At 39.9% G+C, this 20,822-nt stretch overlaps 1 protein-coding gene across 1 annotated transcript in view; it reads left to right on the plus strand.

Annotated features, from left to right (window-relative positions):
• The first annotated feature begins 2,346 nt into the window (after positions 1-2,346).
• Positions 2,347-20,822, plus strand: part of LOC147004076 (uncharacterized) — a 103,260-nt gene continuing 84,784 nt past the window's right edge. Inside the window, 1 exon segment of the mRNA XM_085838626.1 lies at positions 2,347-2,458. The gene's annotated coding sequence lies outside the window, so the exon portion shown is untranslated.

The following is a 20,822-nucleotide window of genomic DNA, read 5'->3' on the forward strand; positions in this document are numbered from 1 at the left end:
TAGACTTTTTCTCATTTACCATTATTTTGTTCTTTTAAATTTCAGTTTTATTAGGAGCCAAAATAAATCTGGGTCAAGTTTACAACTTTAGTTTACATGAGCACTTACTTATAAGCCAATTTGGTACTAAGTATATTATGAAAAATAAATAAGCACGGCTTTCTTTAGCAAGTATAGTAAGACAGTTTGGAGGAGTAAATGTTTCTCCAGTTTTCCCAAATACTTGCAAGTTAGTAATTATTACCATAAAACTGGCTAGAATACCAGAATGTGGTTTATCTTTAAATATTTCCTTCCTTTTGAACACCTTCTGTGATGGTTATTCTTGGTTATCAACCTGTCTACATCTGGAATTAACTAAAACTCAAAATGTCTGGATACAATTGAGAGGGATTTTTGTTTTGTTTTGCTTTGCTTTGTTTTGTTTTGTCTCGTTTTGTTTTGCTTAATTGGGTCATTTGAAGTGAGAAGGTCAAATCTTTGTGGTGGAAAGACCCACCTTTAATTTAGACCACACCTTCTGTTGACTGTCTGTATAAAGGACATAGAAGAAGGAAGCGTTCTCTCTTTCTCTCTCTCTCTCTGTATATATTTATGTATGTATGTACGTATGTATCCCTGTTTCTTACCTCCCTTCCTAGCAAATCCACTCCTTCATTGGCATTAGAGCCCACTTCTTCAGGATTATGGTATATACTGAGGACCAGCTGAGATATCCAGTCTCATGGACTGAGCAACTACTGAATTCTTAGACCTTCAGTATACAGACATACACATAGAGCCATTGTTGGGCTAGATGGACTACAACCTGTCAGTCCTTCTAATAAATCGTGTGTGTGTGTGTGTGTGTGTGTGTGTGTGTGTGTGTGTGTGTGAGAGAGAGAGAGAGAGAGAGAGAGAGAGAGAGAGAGAGAGAGAGAGAGAGAGAGAGAGTCATTCTATAAATTGTTACTCTAGGAAATCCAGACTAATATAACAATATTCCTTCTTAAATGCTCACACACACACACACACAAATACACACTTTTTTTTTCTTTTCTCCTGAAAAATCGCCTGGAGATGCTAGGAAGGAAACTTGTTTAGAATCAGTTTCATGTTTTACTTTCCGGATTGACTTTCTCAGCTTTTACCCTGAGACTGTCTTCTACATGTTTGTACATATATAAGGATGCTCCAGAAACTGGGTGAACCAATAAACTTCATCCTGTGAATGTTAACTTTAGCAGCTGTGTCTCCAGAGATTGACTGACTAGAATTTTAGTACTGAGGGAAGATTGGAATGTTCCAGTCCCAAAGGGTAATTAGCTTATGTTGAGCTAGTTCTAGCTTCCAAAACAGACACCCTTTGTCTACCTCTGCGTCTGAATTAATGCCCTGTGACTAAGAGATAAAAACACTTTAGAGTTTATTAATTTAGCAAACCACTAGCACCTATCAACCCCAAAGCTAAGGAGTGTCACCAAACAGCATCTAAGGCTTATAGACAATGTATTTTAAACGTGCCCTGATTAACCTAATTCTGTGTTCCTGAGCTGTGTTTTCTTAGTTAGGGTTTCCATTGCTATAAAGAGACACCATGACCAAAGCCACTCTTATAAAGACAAACATTTGATTGGGGGTAGCTTACAGTTTCAGAAGTTCAGTCCATTATCATCACAGCAGGTAGCACGGCAGAATCCAGGCAGACAAGGTGCTGGAGAAGGAGCTGAGAGTTCTGCATCTTGAACTGACTGCATCCAGGAGAGACTGTCTCCCAGGCAGCTAGGAGGAGGGTCTCATTGTCCACCCCCACAGTGACACACTTCCTCCAACAAAGCCATACCTCCTAACAGTGCCACTCCCCAGGACAAGCATATTCAAACCACCACAGTTGTTACGTTTCATACTGCGGTATGATTGTGGTGGCGGTGACGGGACAGTTAGTGAGCCTAGACAAGGTATCCCTCTGAGGAATCACACCATCCAACAGGCCTCGTATAAAGAAGATCTGTAAGGGGCAGGGGGAGGGCTGGAAAGGGGCAGAAAAAGGAGGGGAGAAAGATAAAAAGAGAAGGAGAGGAGGGAGAGGCAAGCCAGGAACATGTGGGGACAAGAAAGAGAGAGTGAAGGAGAGAGAGTGTGGGGTAGCAGTCTTCTTATAAGCTGAGGCACCTGGCTTGTTCCCGGAAGCAGGTGATGATGTAAGCTGTTGCTAAGTCACTGTTGCTAGGCTCCCAGGAGGAGCCCAGTGGAATTGTCTGTAAGCCAATAAAGGTCACTCATACCTACTCCAGAATAAACTATCTCTTATTCCCTTTAAGATTAGAGCTGTGGTTTTTGCATTGACAATTAGGGATCCCAATCTGGGTTCTGAGAATGATCTTTCTTTTGGAGGAATCACACGATTGGAATCCAGGTTCCAGCAAGGACCCATTCTTGGAGTCCAGACAGCCTGATGTTACCTTCTCCGCTGATGTTGGTAAGTACTTCCTGGGTCTCCAGACATCCGTTGGTTTGGTTGACTATCCATTTTGGAGTTTCTGAGGTGGTTAAGTAGGACCCCCTTTAGATCTGCTCTCTAAGCATGGGGTTTAATGGATCTAGTTTGTTTATTTGCTTTGAAATGTTTGCTCTAGAAAAACTGTTCTAGACATTTAGTTTGGCTTGTTTACTTGCTTGCTTTTGAATCTCCAGAGACAGTTTAGATTCTGGCTGTTTAACTCATTTTTCAGATTTTGTTTGCTTTTGGAACTTTAAAGACATTTTGGTTTTTAAAAAGTTTGTCTTAGTTTTCTTTGTCTTTGACATGCATTGATTCATTGTCTTTTGGCCTTTGTCTCCTGACTCTCCTCTTCAAATGCATAGGGATGTGTTTGGAGATGAAACTGCTGTCTGGTACTCCAGTGGCTTATGCGTGATAGTTGCTGACTAACTTGCAAGTATTTGAACAAATGGAAAGATCTAAAGACAATATAAACTTTTGCTACCTCCAAACTGGTATATCTCCTGTGCTTAACAATGCCCTAAGGCATTGGTTCTCAACCTGGGGGTCACAACACCTTTGGGTCCCATGTCAGATGTTCTGCATATCCAATATTTACATTATGAATTAAAATCAAAGCAGAATTACAGCTATAAAGTAGCAATGACATAATTTTATGGCTAGGGGGTCTGTCTTAGTCAAGGTTTCTATTCCTGCACAAACATCATGACCAAGAAGCAAGTTGGGGAGGAAAGGGTTTATTCAGCTTACACTTCCATACTGCTGTTCATCACCAAGGAAGTCAGGACTGGAATTCAAGCAGGTCAGGAAGAAGGAGCTGATGCAGAGTCCATGGAGGGACTGCTTCCCCTGGCTTGCTCAGCCTGCTCTCTTATAGAACCAAGACTACCAGCCCAGAGATGGTACCACCCACAAGGGACCCTCCCACCTTGATCACTAATTGAGAAAATGCCCCACAGCTGGATCTCATGAAGGCATTTCCCCAACTGAAGCTCCTTTCTTTGTGATAACTCCAGCCTGTGTCAAGTTGACACAAAACTGGCCAGTACAGGGTCACCACATGTGAAACTATATTAAAAGGTCACAGTATTAGGAAGTTTGAGATCCCCTGCCCAAAGATTAAAATTTTTAAAGATAAAATAGGAAACATTCTTTAATTAAAATGTGAAACTGGGTGGGCTGCCTTGTCTAGCCTCAATAGGAGAAGACACAGTTAGGCCTCCTGCAATTTGATCTGCCAAGGGAGTTGATATCCACAGGAGGCCTCCCCTTCACTGAGGAGAAAGGGAGAGGGTACTGGGGAGAAGGGAGGTGAGGCAGAGGGACTGGGAAAGAAGAGAGAGAGAAAGCTATGATTGGGATGTAAAGTAAATATTAATTAATGAAAAATGTAAGTGAGCCATAAAAAACTAATAAAATTGGTAATTCATTACAATAAAGAACTCTTTTAAAACTCCATGTGGATTAAGTTATATGCTAAAATAAAAATAATATCTAAAAATGTTTCATTTATACCAAAACTAAGGACAGAATCTACAATACATTCTCATTCTTGACTCTCTTTCTTTCTTTCTTTCTTTCTTTCTTTCTTTCTTTCTTTCTTTCTTTCTTCCTTCCTTCCTTCCTTCCTTCCTTCTTCCCTCCCTCCTTCCCTCCCTCCCTCCCTTCCTTTCTTTCTTTTCCTCTCTCTTTCTTATAAAATCTGACACCCCCCCCCCTGCCATGTAACTGGTGTGGCAGATACAAGGACATTATAAAGAGACTGTCTGTCAATATGATAATTAGACTGTTGAAAGAATAAAAACTTGCTAAGAATAAAGGAGTTTCCTGTGACTCTCATCTTCAGGGAAAGAAAGAGCAGCAACCAGAGAGTAAACTTGTCTCCCAGAAAGAGACTTCACACAATTCTATTATCTTGTCAGGCCACAATGGAGGATGAGATTAAAACCTAGACAAGGAAGAGTCAAAGATGGGAGTGACTAGAACTGCTTAGCTGTGGGAATCCTTAGCCCTCTCTTTAAATTGTATGCTCACTTCAGGACCCTAAAAACGGACTTGAAGGGTGTGTTAGACTACTTTGTCCCTCTTCCCAAAGAGACTCCATCGAGTAGATCTCCTTTTTCTGCTTTCCATTTTTAATTTTGGCTCTTTTTATTGGCTTTTTGAGAAGTGGCTGAACCAACCTCCGACTTGGTCACAAGTTGCAATCTCCAAGTGTCACCAGATGCTAACTCAGACCCACTCAGACACAGTGTACAACCTTTATAGACTTTATTCAAGCTATCTGGGACCATACCCAAGAATCTGGGGATCTAGGTGTGCCAAACCTCAAGAGAGAGCAGGCTGGCCAGCTGGCAGGCCTACCTCCCCAGCTGGGAACCCTCATGTCTCCTGTCTCCTCCCATAGTGCTTCCTCCCTCTCCTCCTTGTTCTCCTCTCTCCTCTTTTCTCTACCCCCAATCAGGAAACTCAAAACCTGCCTACCTCTAATCCCTCCAGTAATTGACTGTAGCCATTTTTACTTAGCCAATAGTTTTAAATTCAGAAACAAGGTTTGCACAAGGCCCAGACCTTCAGGTACAGAATTTAGTATTAAATACATAGTAACAGACCAAACCTCAAGAGAGAGCAGGAGAGCTGATTCTGCCCCTTGCCAGCTGCAGCACTGGGTGAGCTAGCCAGGGCAGTGCTGGAGAGCTCACCCTGGTGGTGTGGGTGCAGGAGAGCTGGCAGGCTGACTAACTCAGCTATCCCCTAGGTTCAGATCCAGGGCTTTGAGTTGGGCCACTCCAACATCTACCTCACCTCTGAACTGCTGGAGCGTGTGAAAGGGCTGGTCCTGTAGATCAAAGCTATAGCTTACACAATGAGATGTTTTCTATGCTGTATTTATTATTATTATTATTATTATTTTATTTTATTTTACGGAGGAGGTTGCAAGGGCAGAAAGCAGATATGAAGAGATGGGTAGATGAGTGGAGTTGGGGTACATGATGAAATTCACAAAGAATCAATAAAAAGTTTTTTAAAAAAATAATAATATATTTGGAAATGTTAAATGTTTCATAAACCTTAAAATGCTTATTGTTTTAAAAATAACATTTAAAAAGACTTTAAAAACAGAAGTGGGAGAAAAGAAAAAATAACATTTGTTGGGTCAAGATTTCATTAAGCTATAAAAGTTAATGTCATATACATAAAATTGATCAGGATTTCCTTCCAAAACAGAATCTAAATATACATACTATTTCATCTCATATATATATAAAGAATAACATAAAATTCATATTAGTTCTTCAAAATACTCTTGTTTATTTATTTTTTTAAAGATTTATTTATTTATTATTATATGTAAGTACACTGTAGCTGTCTTCAGACACTCCAGAAGAGGGAGCCAGATCTTGTTACGGATGGTTGTGATCCACCATGTGGTTGCTGGGATTTGAACTCTGGACCTTCGGAAGAGCAGTCGGGTGCTCTTACCCACTGAGCCATCTCACCAGCCCCTCTTGTTTATTTTTTAAGTCTAAGTTTCTTTAATGAATGCTACAACTTTGAGCCAGAGGATTCTCATTCCCATCTGTCTATGCTTTTGACAATTATACGCAGCTATCTTGCCTTGAGGACATTGTGGCAGTTTTGCATCATTCATAAATTATTTTGATGGTTATCCCAGTGATGACTTATTTATTTCTTTTTTTTTTTTAAAGATTTACTTATTTATTATATGTAAGTACACTGTAGCTGTCTTTGGACACTCCAAAAGAGGGCATCAGATCTCATTATGGATGGTTGTGAGCCACCATGTGGTTGCTGGGATTTGAACTCAGGACCTTTGGAAGAGCAGTTAGAGCTCTTAACTGTTGAGCCATCTCACCAGCCACCCTTATGGTTTCTTTAACGTTCTAAGTCACTTTTCTACATTTAATATAAAAAGAATAATTGAGTAGGCCAAACTATTCTTAGTATAAAACTGTTAAGTGTATTTATGTTTGTATGTATCTGTTTTTGTTTGCTTGTTTGTTTCTTTTTGTACTGGACCATCTATAAATTAATAGATTTACATGTTTACTGAAGATCTCTATTTTGTTTCCTTTTCACAATGAGGATTATAGGAAATGTAATAATAATGTTCAAAATTTTGTCTTTCTTTTTTTTGGTGGTTTTGATTTTTTTTTTTTTTTGAGATAGTTTCTGGGACTCTGCCTTCTGGGTGCTGGAATTAAAGCCATTCACCATGACTAACTACCCAGCTATTAAATGTCTATTATGTATGAATATATATATGGTTATATGTTTTGTTGTTGTTTTCATAATACATGTCAACATAAAATCCAGGAGGGACAAGCCACAGTTAGAGACAGAAAGACCAGAAAACACCACAGAAAACCAGATGGCAAGAGGCAGGCACAAGAATATAAGCAACAGGAACCAAGGCTACTTGGCATCATCGGAACCCAGTTCTCCCATCACAGCAAGCCTTGGATACCCCAACACACAGGAAAAGTAAGACTCTGTTTAAAATCACATCTCATGATGACGATAAAGGAATTTAAGAAGAAAATAAATAACTCAAAGAAATACAGGAGAACTCGTATAAACAGCTAGAAGCCCTTCAAGAGGAAACACAAAAATCCCTTAAAGAATTACAGGAAAATACAACCAAACAAGCAAAGGAATTGAACAAAATCATCCAGGATCTAAAAATGGAAGTAGAAACAATAAAGAAATCACAAAGGAAGACAAACTTGGAGACAAAAAAACTAGGAAAGAGATCAGGAGTCATAGATGCAAGCATCACCAATAGAATACAAGAGATAGAAGAGAGAGAATCTCAGGTGCAGAAGATACCACAGAAAACATGGACACAACAGTCAGAGACAATGCAAAAAGCAAAGAGCTCCTAACCAAAATCACCCCAGGAAATCCAGGATACAATGAGAAGACCAAACTTAGGGATAATAGGTATAGAAGAGAGTGAAGATTCCCAACATAAAGGGCCAGTAAAATATCTTCAACAACATTATAGAAGAAAATTTCCATAACCTAAAGAAAGAGATACCCATGAACATACAAGAAGTCTACAGAACTCCCAATAGATTGGACCAGAAAAGAAATTCTTCCTGTCACTTAATAGTCAAAACACAAAATGCACAAAACAAAGAAAGAATATTAAAGCAGTAAGAGGAAAAGGTCAAGTAACTTATAAAGGCAGACCTATCAGAATTACACCAGACTTCTCACCAGACTATGAAAACTAGAAGATCCTGGGCCAATGTCATACAAACCCTGAGAGAAGAACAATGCCAGCCCAGGCTATTATAGCCAGCAAAACTCTCAATTATCATAGATGGAGAAACCAAGATACTCCATGACAAAACCAAATTTACATAATATCTCTCCACAAATCCAGCTCTACAACAGGTAGAAGATGGAAAACTTCAACACAATAAGGGAAACTCCACCCTAGAAATAGCAAGAAAGTAATCTTCTTTCAACAAGCCCAAAAGAAGTTAGCCATACAAACATAATTCCACCTCTATCAACAAAAACAACTGGTAGCAACAATCACCACTCCTTAATATCTCTTAACATCAATGACTCCATTCCCCAATAAAAAGACTCAGACTGGTTACTCCTCCAGAGAGCCAAATAACCCTATCAAAAAAAAAAGTGGGGAGGGGAATAGAACTAAACAGAGAATTCTCAACTGAGGAAACACGAATGGCTGAGAAGCACCTAAAGAAATGTTCAAGATCACTAATCGTCAGGCTTATGTAAATCAAAACAACTGACCTCACACCAGTCAGAATGGCTAAGGTGAAAAACTCAAGTGACAGCAGATGCTGGCGAGTATGTGGAGAAAGAGAAACACTCCTCCGTTGCTGCTGGGATTGCAAGCTGGTACAACTACTCTGGATATCAGTCTGGAAGTTCCTCAGAAAATTGGACATAGTGCTACCTGAGGACCCAGCTATACCACTCATGGGCATATATCCAGAATATGCTCCAAGGTTTAATAAGGACACATGCTCTACTATGTTCATAGCAGCCATATTTATAATAACCAGCAGCTGAAAACAACCTAGATATCCCTCAACAGAGGAATGGATACAAAAAATGTGGTACATTTGTACAATGGAGTACTACTCAGCTATGAAAAGCAATGTCTTCACAGAATTAACAGGCCAATGGATAGATCTAGAAAATATAATCCTGAGTGAGGTAACTCAGTCACAAAAGAACATACATGGTATGTACTCACTGATAAGTGGATATTAGGCAAAGATTGTGGAAAACCAATGATACAACTCACATGAAGTTCAAGGGGAAGGAAGACCAAAGAGTGGATGCTTCAGTCCTATTTAGAAGAAGGAACAATATAATCAAGGGACATAGAGAGTGGGAAGAACTTGGGAGGAAGAGAAGAGAGGGAGGGGAAAAGAGGTATGGGAGGAGATGGAGAAGATGTACAGAGGATCAGGAAATTGAACAGAAGTATGTAGCAATGTGGGGTGGGGAACTGGGGTTTAGCAACTAGAAAGTTCCAGATGCCAGTAAAGCAAGAGCCTCCCAGAACCCCAAGGGAATGACCTTAGCTGAAATACCCCACAAAGGAGAGGGAGAACCTGTAGGTCGAAACCATATCCAGAGGTTAGGCAAGCCCCCCCCCCCCAGTTGAGGGATGGGGCCACCCACCCATCTCCAAAATTTTAATCCAGAATTGCTCCTGTCTAAAGAAAATACAGGGACAAAGAGCAGAACAGAGACTAAAGGAAAGGCCATCCAGAGGCTGCCCCACCTGGGGATCCATCCCACATGCAGACAACAAACCCAGACACTATTGCTGATGCCAAGAAGTGCTTGCTGACAGGAGCCTGATACAGCAATCTCCTGAGAGGCTCTGCCAGATCATGACCAATAGAGATACGGATGCTTGCAGTCAACCATCAGACTGAACACAGGGACCCCAATGGAGGAGTTAGGGGAAGGGCTGAAGGAGCTGAAGGGGCTTTATCTGACATCAATGTGAGGGGAGGCCCTTGGTCCTGAGATGGCTTGATGCCCTAGTGTAGAGGAATGCTAGGGTGGTGAGGTGGGATTGGGGGGGGGGCACCCTCATAGGAGAAAGGTTGGGGTGGGGATAGGGGAGTTTCAGCGGGGAAACCAGGAAAGGGGATAACATTTGAAATGTAAACAAATAAAATATTCAATAAAAAAAAAAAAAGAAAAAAGAAAAGTCTTTTCTAAGCATGTCATAAGATAAAGGTGGAACACTCCATGAAAAATTAGGGACAATTTGAAAACCTTGGAGAAATGCCCTATAACATTCATGGCAAAAGTGTCAATAGTCTTATATATATAAGAAAATCAACAGGGAAAAATCGATATAAAGAAAACCTAGTACAAAGTACTATGGTAAAGATAAAATAAACAATACATTTCCACTTATCATTACCAGTAACACAGGGAATAAAACTGAAATATTAAGAATAAAATATCCGTTTTCTATGTAAAAAAAAATAGAGAGGTTGTAAAATTTAATTTAATCCAAAACCCTAAGATAAAGTTAATGCTTGATTTTTTGCATCCATATTCTTAAATATTAATTTGTTCTTAGTAATATTTACTAAAAACAAAAGAACTTTTAAAACTGTTATTTTATCCTTTTACTAAATGGTCATTTAAAACCTGTGTCTCAAGTTAGGTTTTCTTATCCAAATTATACAGAAGACATCAGTCTAAAAGTCTAATAGCAATATTCACAATGTTTTATAACTTAAGTAGTGATGTTTCTTGATTTAATTAGTATCTAAGCTGTCCTATAATACAATTAGCTAAGATTAAAAAGTTAAACAATTTGTATCTTACTAATAAGAAAGGGGGAAGGATACTGCTACACTGACTTCTCCCAAAGTCCTTTTCTAACCATTTAAATATGTTCGTTTATATATTACAAATAATTATAAATAGAGGGGAAATACAAAGTCAATCTGGTTACAAAGTTTGGTTTTAGACATGTTTCCTTTTTGACCTTCACTCTATTATATCAAACTGTGTTGTTGATTACTTAATTTAGGTATAGTCATCTTAGCTCACATGTTATGTCAGGTACAGAGAGTATAAAAAATAATTCATGTGCGGATCCTGAAAGAATGGATTGATATGATCCAGGATTTTGTTTCTTAATGGCCTTTGCCAGCTATTCTCTCTCCTGAAGATGCTGTCCTGTCCACCATTCAGCCCCATCTACATCAGGTCCTATGAATGAGCTTCCTAGTTGTGAGGGAACTTATGATATTTAATAAATAACATGTGGCACCGCTCCTGACCAAACTGTGATGCTTTGTAGACAAGGGAATTGTGAATGACAACTCCTGAGAGGAGGCTGTGTCTGAGCAGACCGATTAGATCTGCAATACCATGGAGAGAGAGGAATGGTGCAGGCTAATTACCTTGTCTTGGGCTAGTTTTAGGGAGCCCTCCTCCCAGTAGCCATACCTTACCCACCTCTGTGTCAGAACTAACATTCTGTGACTAATAGATAAAAACCTTTTGAAATTTACTAACTTAGCAGACTCCTAGCTTCTACCAACCCCAAAGCTACAAATGTCATCCAACTAAATTTGTCTTGATTTTGACTTTCTTTGTTCTGTAAAACTGTGAAATTGCTTTCACATTAGGACATAGAGTCTGGGGTAACTTCAATCTGTGTTCCTGGACAATGGTCACTTGAAATGGCTTCAGAATAAACCGTCCTCTTATTTCCTTAAAGATGAGAGCTGTAGTGTTTTTGCTTTACCATTTTCTCATTATCTGTGAATTTCATTTTTTGAATTGAAGAGATAAGAACTCAGGGGTCACTGACTTAGTGGAAGTTTTGTGTGACCATGGGTGTCTGAGACCTTAAATCCTGAATTGAAGTCCATCTGAGGAAAGCTTGCTTCTATCAAACTCAAAGTGTATATATCCACTTTTCTGAATCAGCAGCAAGCTTCAGCCTTTTCCTACCTCAACATGAGATCCTGGGGGAGATTCCATTTCCTTGATAACCATTTCTTCAATAGTCTGGTATTGAAGATACCTAGAACAGGACGTGTGTTTCTCTGTAGATCTCTGCTTCTTCCAGGACTGCCACACTGCTGCGTGCTCCCAGACAAAAACCTCGCTCTTTCCTTCTTTCTTTCTTTCCCACTAGCAATCTAGGAGGGTCTTCTTTCTCATCATCCTCTCCAACATGTGTTGTTAACTTAAGTTTTGATCTTAGTCATTCTGATTGGTATAAGGTGGAATCTTAGGGTCATTTTGATTTGCATTTCTCAGATCACTAAGGACTTTGAACACTTCCTTAGGTGCTTCTCAGCCATTCGAGATTCCTCAGTTGTGAAAACTCTGTTTAGTTCTATACCCCAATTTTTGATTGGGTTGTTTGTTTGGTTGGAGATTAACTTCTTGAGGTATTTATATGCTTTGAATCTTAGCTCTATATTGGATGTAGGGTTAGTTAAAAAAAAAAATTCCCAATCTGTATTTGGCCGATTTGTCTGACTGACCCTTCCCTTTGCCTTACAGAAGCTTTCCAGTTTTATGAGGTCCCTTTTATCAATTCTTGATATTAGAGCTTGAGCTATTGGACTTCTGTTTAGGAAATTTACCCCTGTGTCAATAAATTCAAGGATCTTTCCCACATTCTTATCTATTATTTTCAGTGTATCTGGTTTTATGCTGTGGTCTTGATAAACTTGGACTTGAGCTTTATGCGAGGTGACAAATATTTTTCTATTTTTATTCTTCTACATACAGACAGCCAGTTAGACCAGCACTATTTATTGAAGATGCTTTCCTTTTTCCATTGTAATTTTGGCATCTTTGTCAAAGATCAAGTATCCATAAGTGTGTGGTTTTATTTCTGGGTCTTCAATTCTATTCCATTGATCAACATGCCTGTCTCTGTAACAATACCATGCAGTTTTTTATCACTATTGCTCTGTAGTAAAGCTTGATGTCAGGGATGGTGATTGCTCAAGCTGTCTCACCCAAGAGGAATAGAAGGCAGGAAATAGTCAAACTCAGGGCAGAAATCAACCAAAAAGAAACAAAGAAAACAATGCAAAGAATCAGAAAACCAAAAGCTGGCACTTTGAGAGAATCAACAAGATTGATAAATCCCTAGCCAAAACTATCTAAACAGGCCCATACTGCACAAGGAAATAGAAGAAGTTATTAAAATCCTCCCACCCAAGAGGAAGTATCCAAATTACCAAAATCAGAAATGAAAAGGGAGACATAACAACACAAATGGAGGCAATTCAAAAAAATCTTCAGATCCTATTATAAAAGCCTATACTCAACAAAACTAGAAAATCTAGATGAAATGGATGGTTTTCTAGACAGATGACACATACCAAAGTTAAATCAAGAGCAGGTAAACTATCTAAACAGGCCCATACTGCATAAGGAAATACAAGTCATTAAAATCCTCCCACCCCCCAAAAGCCCAGGGTTACATGGATTCAGTACAAAATTCTATTAGACCTTCAAAGAAGACCTGATACCAATTTTCTCAAACTATTCCATAAATCAGAAAGAGAAGGAACACTACATAACTCATTTTATGAAGCCACAATTACTCTGACACGTAAACCACACAAGGACCTAACTAAAAATGAGAACTTTATAACAATCTTGCTTTTGATTATCAATGCAAAAATACTCAATAAAATTCTTGCAACTGAATCCAAGAACATATCAAAACCATCATTCAACATGATCAAGTAGGCTTCATCCCAGGGATGCAAGGTTGTTTCAATATACGAAAATCCATCAATGTAACCCACTATGTAAACAAACTCAAAGAAAAAAAATCACATTATCGTCTCCTTACATGCAGAAAAAGCATTTGACAAAATACAATATCCCTTCATGTTAAAAGTATGGGAGATATCAGGAATTCAAGGCCCATCCCTAAACAGAGTAAAAGCAATTTACTGTAAACCAACAGCCAATATTAAATTAAATAGACATACTTGTAAATAGACATACTTGAAGCAAACCCACTGAAATCAGGGATAAGATATAGATGTCCACTCTCCCCATATCTATTCAATATAGTACTTGAAGTGTTAGCTAGAATAATAACACAACAAAAAGAGATCAAGAGAATACAAATTGACAAAGAAGAAATAAGGCTATCACTAATGGCATATGATATGATAGTATACATAAACGACCCCAACATTTATATCAGAGAACTCCCCCAGCTGATAACTCACTTCAGCAAAGTGGCTGTGTAAAATATTAACTCAAATAAATCAGTAGCCTTCCTTTATACAAATGATAAACAGACTGAGAAAGAAATTAGGGGAACAACTCCCTTCACAATAGCTACAAATAATATAAATTATCTTGCAGAAACTCTAACCAAACAAATGAAAGACCTGTGTGACAGTAACTTCAAGTCTCTCAAGAAAGAAATTGAAGGTTCTATGCCCTAGTATAGGGGAATACCAGGGCCAGGAATGGGAGTGGGTGGGTTGGGGAGCAGGGGGAGGAGGAAAGGGATAATGGATTTTCTCAGGGGTAACTAGGAAAGGAGATAACATTAAAATGTAAATAAAGAAAATATCTAATAAAAAAAGAATAAATACAAAAAAGGAGAAAGAAATTGAAGAATATCTCAGAAAATTGAGAGATCTCTGATGTTCATGGATTGGCAGAATTAACATAGTAAAAATGGCCATCCTACCAAAGGCAATCTATAGATTCAATGTAATCCCCATCAAAATCCTAACACATTTCTTCAAATATATGGAAGGAGCAGGTCTCAAAATCATTTGGAAAGGTGAAAAGTCCAGAACAGCGAAAATAATTCTTAACAATAAATCATTCAAATGTAACCATTAGGATTTACTTTTGAGAATGGACACGTGCCATTGATATTTGTCACTTAGTATATATTTTCTGATAGTTCCATACATTTTCTTGCCAATTTTCTCATTTCAGTTTTCTTTGTAGCTAAATAAAATTCCACTTGGAAGTGCATTACTTTTTCATTAGCCATGTTTCATTGGATAGATCCCAATTCTGGCTGGTCATTGCACCTCCTTTCCCTCAGTCTCTTCTCTATTTTTGTCTCTTCTGTTCTTTTACAGAAACTATTTTGGGTCAGAATCTTTGACTGTTGGATGGCAATCCCATAAGTCCACTTGATGCTGTCTTTCTACTGGAGATGGACTATTTGAGTTTCCTCTACCCACTGTACAGTATTTCATCTAAGGTCTCTCCCTTTGATTTTTGAGATTCTCTCACCTCCAAGGTCTTCAGAACACCCTAGAGGCTCCTTTCTGGCTACAGGAGATGGCCTCTTAAGAAATCATATCCCCAAAGAAGTGAGTCACAGCTAAAGTCACCTCCACTGATTCTTGGGGGCCTTCCTTATACTAGGTCTCTGTCTCATCCTGAACATGCCCCACACCTCCTCACCATAGTCAGTTGCAGATTTCCATTCATTTTCATGGACATCTGGCCATCTCTTCTGTCTTTCCGAACACCTGATTATGAATTGCCCTCCCCAACCCCTCTCCATCCCAGCTCCCTTCCTCCATCTTCCTCTTATGACTATTTTATTCCTCTTTCTAAGTGAGATTCAAACTTCTTCCCTTGGTCCTTCCTTCGTGTTTAGTTTCTTTGTGTCTATGGAATGTAACATGTTACCTGTAATTTTTTTTGGCTAATATCCACTTTTAAGTGAGTATATGTCATCCATGTTGTTTTTGGACTAAGTTACCTCACTCAGGATGATATTCTCAAGTTACATCCATTTCCCTGCAAAATTCGTGATGTCTTGGTTATTAGTAGCTGAATAGTATTCCATTGTGTAAATGTACCACATTCTCCTTATCTACTCTTCAGTGAGAGACATCTTTCCAGTTCTGCCTATTATGAATAAAGCTTCTATGAACATAGTCTAGCAAGTGTTTTGTGGGATATTGGAGCATCATTTGGGCATATGCCCATTAGTGGTATAGCTGGGTCTTTAGGTAGAACTTCTTCCGTTTTTCTGCAAACACACACACACACACACACACACACACACACACACACACACACACACCACACACACAGACACAGACACAGACACAATTGATTTTCCAAGTGGTTGAATAAATTTTCACTGCCACCAGCAATGAAAGAGTTGTTCCCCTTGCTCCACATCCTCAGCAGCATATTCTAACTTTTTTTATCTTAGCCATTCTGATGGGTGTAAGATGGAGGCTGAAAAGGACTTGCTTTTGACAAAAATGTCAAACCCAAACAATGGAAAAAGAAAGTATCTTCAAAAAATGGTGCTGACTTAATTGAATGTCAGCATTTGGAAGAATGTAAATAGATACATATCTGCCACCATGCAAAAAATTCAAATCCAAGGGGATCAAAGACCTTAATATAAAGCTGGATATACTAAGTCTAACGGAAAAGATTGTGGGGAATAATCTTGAACTCATGGGTATAGGAGACAACTTTCTGAACAGAACACCAATGGCTCAGGTTGTAAGACAAACTATCAATAAGTGGGAACCTTTGAAGCTGAAAGGCTTCTGTAAGGCAAATATATTGTAAATAAGACAAAACAACAGATAACAGAATGGGAAAAGACCTTCACCAACCCTACATATGACAGTGGGCTACTATCCAAAATATATAAAGTACTGGAGAAGTCAGCCACCAACAAACCAAATAACCCAATTTAAAAATGTGATACAGAACTAGACAGAATTCTCAAGAGAGGTACAACAGTGCACCCATGAGGAGGACCCAGCTCTGCTGTGCTCATGCCATTGGGATTACCTCACTTGCAAGCCCCATATTCAGGGACAGCTCTACTGTGCTGTGAGATGCAGGGCCTGCTGTCTCAGCTGCTAGGAAGGTGAGGATCAGAATCAGCTCAGCTGCTCTCATGACTCCCTTGAAGCCAACTCATCTGCCCCCAGCTAGTATCAAGACACAGTCTCCTGCCACCTTCTGACCCACCTTCCCTTTATCTGCCCAGTTATCAGCTCTCCTTTATTTTACAAATTTAGGTGGGGAGCTGGTTTACTAGAAATCACCTGAGTACAGACTCATTCCTTGTTCACAACCACTCACAGGAGAATGGAATTAACATCAAATATAATTAGCTCCGGGGCTATTCATAACATTTCCCCCTTTCTGTCCAATTAAAAGACTATTTTATCTCATATATAATTGAACATAACTATTATTATTTTGTAATTTATAAAGTACAAGAGACCCAACCCAGTCTAACATCTTTGTTAATTTAACGGAACCTCTGTCATGGATCTTTACTTAAAAGACTTATAATTCTACATCTGGATATGTCTTGGCTTTATATTGAATGCCATCTTAAAACCATCCTCTCAGAACTGTTCCTCTCAAAGTAAAAAACCTGGGTTGGCTAGGAGACTACACAGTTTTTCAACCCCATCAGAAATCCAAGAATGACTGATATTAACTGAAAATATAAAGAAAGCCTAACACAGCTTCCAAAACTTAGCCAATTTACAGAGATCACGGATCACTTGGACAGTCCCTTACTTCAACATGTTGGAGCATTAGTATTTAGCTTATTGCCCAGGGTCATCTGACAGACTTAGAGAAACAGAAATATTTTTTTAATATTTTTTATTAGATATTTTCCTCGTTTACATTTCCAATGCTATCCCAAAAGTCCCCCATACACTCTCCCCGAGAAACAGAAATATTAAGGAGTAGCTTACTAAGGGGACCCACTTAGCCAACTCAGGTAGCTTACTAGAAAGCTCACTTGAGGAACGGATCTGGATTAAGGGTTGGAGGCGGGTCCTGGGCACTAGCGGTTCCGACCCCGCACCCCGCCCTCCGCGCCGCACCCGAGTGGCCCCCAGCCGAGCGGGCCCCCACTTCTCGGCCCGACCCAGACCCTTCTGCGCCTCCCTTGGCCTTTGTCCGGCGCCAGGAGGCCGGCCCGGCGCTCCCTGCCGGCCGCCGGTGCCCGAGCCCGCGTCAGCCTCCTGGCTCCGTACGCGAGGTCGGGGATCTGCGGCCTCCGTGGCCCCCCTCCCCAGCCCGCCCTGTCGTGGAGCCCGGCGGGGCGGCGGCTGCCAGGGCGGGGTTTGCGGCGCTCAGGAGAGGCCCCGGCTCCGCCCCGGGCCTGCCCAGGGGGAGAGCGGAGCGGTCGGCAGCCGGGTCGGGTCGGGGCCCCTCCCGAGAGTTGAGTGGAGCGGCAGCGGCGGCAGAAATGATGGAAGAACTGCATAGCCTGGACCCACGAAGGCAGGAATTACCAGAGGCCAGGTTCACTGGAGTTGGTGTGAGTAAGGGACCACTCAACAGTGAGTCTTCCAAGCAGAGTTTATGCAGCGTGGGGTCCTTGAGTGATAAAGAAGTAGAGACTCCTGAGAAAAAGCAGAATGACTAGCGAAATCGGAAAAGGAATGCTGAGCCATGACACTAGCCAAGGGAAAGGCACTTCTAGGGGGACATAAACTTAGTGATTCCTTTGAGTTTGCTGGGGGAAGCGGGCCAGGAACCAGCCCTGGCAGAAGAGTTCCACCAGATGCATGATCCTCAGAGCAACATTCCTTATCCAATCCCTTACCGCGTGGAGTAGAACAGCCTCTGTATGGTTTAGATGGCAGTGCAGCAAAGGAGGCCTCAGAAGAGCAGTCTGCTCTGCCCACCCTCATGTCAGTGATGTTAGCAAAACTGCGACTTGACACAGAGCAGTTGGAGCCACAGGGAGCTGGCCTCTGCTTCACTTTCATCTCTGCTCAACAAAATAGTCCTTCTTCTATGGGTTCCAGTGTTTGAAAGTGTCCTGTGATTGTGGAAGCTGCAATGATGATACTTTCTTTTTGTTGTTTTGTTGTTCTTTGTTTTTTGAGACAGGTTTTTTTTTTTGTTTGTTTGTTTGTCTGTTTCTTTGGTTTTTTGGTTTTTTGAGACACGTTTTTTTTTTTTTTTTTTTTTTTTTTTGTCTGTTTCTTTGGTTTTTTGGTTTTTTGAGACAGGGTTTCTCTGTAAAGCCCTGGCTGTCTTGGAACTCACTTTGTAGACCAGGCTGGCCTCGGACTCAGAAATTCCCCTGCCTCTGCCTCGCAAGTGCTGGGATTGAAGGCGTGTGCCACCATTCCCAGCGATGATAATGTCTTTTCTCCATCACATGCTTATTATTGCGTGAAGTGTTCAGAGGATTGGCACACCATCACAGAGCATAGATTACTATTGCATCCATACACCTTTGACATCTCTGGCCTATGGAGACCCTTTGAGAATGGATTTTGCCTATATGCATCTATGTTTCCCTGCCTTCAGAGGTCTGATTCTTGGGATTTTTGTGAATAACACAGCACCTTCCATTTGGAAAGCCAGTAAGTACCCTCTCATCTACATTCTGCCCATTTCTCTCATCTTCTCTTTCCTTGGCTTCATGATATTCACAGGCCATTCAAACTCAGTCATTTTTATCATGAGGCAAACCATGTTCATAGGTGCATAGACTGGGATTTTTTTCCCTAAACTTTTGGCCAAGTAGATCTTGGTTCTGGATTTCAGAGTGGTTTTGGTTTTTGTTTTTTTGTTTTTTTTTTTTTTTTTGTTATTGTTTTTTTTTTTTTTTTTTTTTTTTTTTTGAGACAGGGTTTCTCTTTATAGCCCTGGCTGTCTTGGACCTTACTTTGTAGACCAGGTTGGCCTCAAACTCAGAAATCTGCCTGCCTCTGCTTCCTGAGTGATGGGATTAAAAGGCATGCGCCAACATGCCTGGCTCAGAGTGTTCTTTTACTGAAATTTATTCACAGCATGAACATCATCATTAATAGTTCATGTGTAGGCATTAATAGTTGTACCTCACAAATTATAGTCTCAAATTTCTGGTCGTTTTTGCATTTTTCTGTGAAACATTTTGCTGCCTTCTGGTAAAGTATATTCTCTATAGGTCATTATAAATGAAAAACATCAAAAAGCTAAAATTTCAAAGGGAAGAAATTTTGTGCTCTAAACTGAGTTTATTAGTCAGAATGAAAGACTATGATTGATGTTTACTGGTTAGGTGATATAAGTATGAGGGTCTCTGCAAATACTAGGTCTGGTAGAATAACAAGCCATGAGACCAAAAGAAATCTAGTTCAATACCACTCTATAAATATTTCTACACTGGTTGTGGGTGTTTTGTGGGTTATTGCCAATGAAATTCAAGCAGCACTCAGGGAAAATCTTTCCCAGTGAATATGTGAACAGTTCTGAAGTAAAAGGTCTCCTGACAGTCAGAAGCCATGATATACCACAACGTCCCATGGAACAATGAACCACACACAAGAAATTTATTGGGAAAACACTACAGGGAGGCTGCCTCTGTTCAGGTGAGAAGCCCAAGAGAAATGAGTGGGAGGCAGGCTTTGCATAGTTTAATTTTTTGGGGTGGGTGTGGGGGAAGGATTTTCAGAATTGGAAATAGCTCTGGTTGGAGATTGCCTGGATTTTATGTTCTGAATTTGAGTAAAATAAGGAGTTTCTGAGTTATTAAAACTGGGAAGTAAACTATAAGTTTTCCCGGTAGACTCAGTTGCCAATGCTGAGTGAAATTTCAAGATTCTGATCTCAGGGTTGTTTATTTTAGGAACAAGTAAGCACAGTATAATTTTGGAAAGAAATTTTTTGGTAATAATTGTGTCAATTGTCTGTATACAATGAAGATGAATGTGTGGCTACTTCAAAGGTCTTTTGCAAAGTACACGTGAGTCTTTCTTTAAAGTTGGATTCTAAAACTAAAGAGCCTAGAGGAGGATCAAGCATACAGTGTAGAGGACACCAAGCTGTAAGGTACATGTCCTATATCCCCCAAGGATGGTTTGTACTGCTGGAGAAACAATGATCTAGGATGATTGTCTGGGACAATTTAATAGTCTGGGGCTTCCAGGTGTGGTCTGCCACTACAATTTACCACAGGTCACCAAGCTGCTTACTACATCCACTCTTTTACTTCTGGTTAAAAAAAAAAAAGTGTACTTCTCTTGCACTGAAGAGAAAACGCTGTGGTTTTACATTCCTGGTTAACTTAGAGCTTATTCTTGACCATAATTTCCTTTTGCCCTCTACAGAAAAAATATATTTTATGGTTGTTTCTAGTTCGTAGGATGTTAATGTTGTGTTAGTGTAAATGGAAAGACAGTCAAAAGATGTTTTCTAGAATATAAATTATGTTGTTGAGATATACAAAGTGTGATTACATTGCTTGACTCTATAGACATAAAACTTGCAAGTGCTGCTGGCGTAATCCCAGCAATCAGAACACTGTGGCAGG

The sequence above is a fragment of the Mus caroli genome, unplaced genomic scaffold (genome assembly GCF_978045245.1).
Source record: "Mus caroli unplaced genomic scaffold, Mus_caroli_1 scaffold_6, whole genome shotgun sequence".
NCBI lineage: Eukaryota > Metazoa > Chordata > Mammalia > Rodentia > Muridae > Mus > Mus caroli.